The 2617-nt window shown below is 48.5% G+C and overlaps 1 pseudogene; it reads right to left on the bottom strand.

The window, feature by feature from the left end:
* Positions 1 to 237: 237 nt before the first annotated feature.
* LOC148547203 (uncharacterized) lies at positions 238 to 1608 on the bottom strand (annotated as a pseudogene).
* Between the last annotated feature and the right edge of the window lie 1009 nt (positions 1609 to 2617).

Raw genomic sequence — 2617 nt, 5'->3', positions numbered from 1 at the left:
TTTTTGTCATAACATTGTTTCAAAGTTAAATAATTACACATAAAAGCCCTGAGATGGCTTCAAAAAGTCAGAACGGTAGAACGGCAAAAGATGTCTTACAAACTACCAAACAAAGACAGAGATAAAGTACAAAAAGCTCATTTCTTCGGAAGATCAACGATATTGCCATCCTTAATGGTCTTGAAGGCACTGACCACCGAAGTGTCAAAGTCGGGGACCAACAACTTCACTTGAGCCTTAATCGCCTCTTCGGTATCCCCAATAGCATTCCGAGCGAGCTTCACCGTCTCCTTGTGCTTTTTCTTCCACTCGGCAGCCTCAGACTTGGCAGCCTCAGACTTGGCAGTGTTCACCAAGGAGACGGCATCGTCATGCTCTTTCTCCAACTCCTTCACCCGACCTTGAGCGGCGTTGAGCTGGCCCTCTAAAGTGAGTTCCCGCTCGGTAAGACGGGCGACCGTCGCATCAGAAGTCTTCACCTTCTCCTCAGAAGTGGCCAGCTGCGCCTGCAAAGACTTCACTTTGGCTTTATACTTTTCATTGGCGCTAACGGATGACTAAAGGTTGTTCTCTAGAGATCGAGCCCCCGCCAAGACGGGCTCCGCCTTCCTTGCTATGGTGGCCGCCCGAAGTAAGGTGCAGTACACCCATTTGGCCTGGGAGGCAAAGTCTCCACCATGGAAGATGTCCTCTGTGCTGGGCATGAGTTGACAATCAATAAAGCTCCCGCCATCAAAGTTCTTTTCCATTATAGTAAGGGCTCCCTCGGGACTCGAAGACGGCTTCCTCTTCCTCGGGTTATCGACAACGATGACCTCGGGCCCCGCCCCCTCTTGCTCGACCTCTTGTTGGGGGGTGGACCCGTGCTTGTACCGATCGCATCCCCTTGAGGGGGTTAGGATTGTGCGTCGGCAGTAGTAGAAGCTGGTGCGGCATCAGTATGAGTGGCAGAACTATCCTCACTGTCATTAAGGAACATCTGAAACAAATTTTTAAGACCAACCTACTCGCCAGCCATTGACACTGAAACATGGAAACACATAAGAGATCAGTAGGGGAAACGTTAAACAAATAAGATGAATTCAGCAGGTTACAAGTAAACGGTAACTCACAAATATAACCCCTTGCCATCTCGCGGTCACGCATAAGAAGGTGTGGGTTGACATTATTCCTACCAAAAACAGCCAATAGGACGTCGGCAATCTTTTTATTTTGTGGGGTCAGGCATTTATACGTCACCTTCATGAACGCGTTGGCCCCCGCTCCAAAACTCCAGTAGGTCGGGATGCGGCGTTCCCCCTCCAGAGTTAGCCAGAAGGGATGCCAACCTGCGACGGGACGAACCTTAAAGTATTTATCTTTAAAGCCGTGATAGGAATCCTTGAACAGGCCAAAGATCCTCTGACCTTGGGCTGACCGAAACGACATGAATCTCTTTTTGGCTCTTCCCTCTTTTGAAGGATTTGTTAAGACAAAAAGAAATAAGAAGACCTCCACTGAGGCCGGTAGCTCTAAAAACTCGCAAACCATTTCAAAACAGTGGATAGAAGCCCAGCTATTCGGATGTAGTTGAGACGGCGCTACATCACATCGGTTAAGCAGCGCCATTTGGAAGGGAGAAAAAGGAATGCGAATCCCCAAGTTGGTGAACATCGCCTTGTACATCCAAATCCAATCAGCAACTCGGGGGGTATGCAAATTTAAATAGCATATTCGCTCCCGGTCAGCAAGAACGAACACCTCATAATTCTCTTCCTTGGGACCTCCCCCGCATAGGTATTCGGCTTGTTAGAACTCTGTAAGTTCTTCCAAGGTTATCTGGGAGAGGGTGTCCTTCACATCCGAAGTCACACAGGCGTACCGGTCCGCAGGAACCCTCGCGACGGGACGTTGGGCCAAATCTACAGTAGAGGCACCACTCAGAGTCAGACTATGAGGACGGGAGATCGGGAAATTGGAACTAATACCAGACGCTACAGCTTGCCTATCTACAGTTACACAGAGGCTAAATCTACAGTCAAGCGAAGGCTAAAAGACTAAAAACCAAAAACCTGAAATGGTTACCCCCCTAATGCCTACCTAACATTGGCACAATACAAACAAGCAACCCAAATACACAATACAGGCTCGAAGCAGAACTCAGGAAAACAACATAAACGTGAAATCAAACTAAAAGAATAGAGAAGGAAGAAGTAACTTACCAGAATGATGATGATGATGATCGAAAGGAGCTGGAAAACCTCAAAGGGATTTGGACGAAACGAGCGATTCACAGCAAAGAACCTCAGAAAGTGTGGAAGGAAAATGAGAAATGAGTGGTTATGATTTGGGAAAACTGAAACGTAAAGATGAGGAACTGAGTAATAACTGACGCCTAGAAGCGCGAAAGACAGGGTCAAGATGGACATTTCGCGCAGGGTTCAAATCACCCATTAAGAGCATTAAATGCTTGACGCGAAGAACGAGGCAACAAAAGGCGTTCCCTCGAAGCGACAAGACCCACTCGCGCGTGGGGGGCACGTCTCTACCACGAGTGGCGTCAAGCCGGCCAAGTGACGATGCGACCAAAGGCGACAGAATGTGCCAACTACGGCGCTCGCGGCCCTAGCTGGCGCAT

Source organism: Arachis ipaensis, chromosome B8, assembly GCF_059453495.1.
Source record: "Arachis ipaensis isolate K30076 ecotype BB chromosome B8, ASM5945349v1, whole genome shotgun sequence".
NCBI lineage: Eukaryota > Viridiplantae > Streptophyta > Magnoliopsida > Fabales > Fabaceae > Arachis > Arachis ipaensis.
The sequence above is the reverse complement of the archived record's forward strand: the minus strand, read 5'-3'. Positions and strand labels throughout refer to the sequence as shown.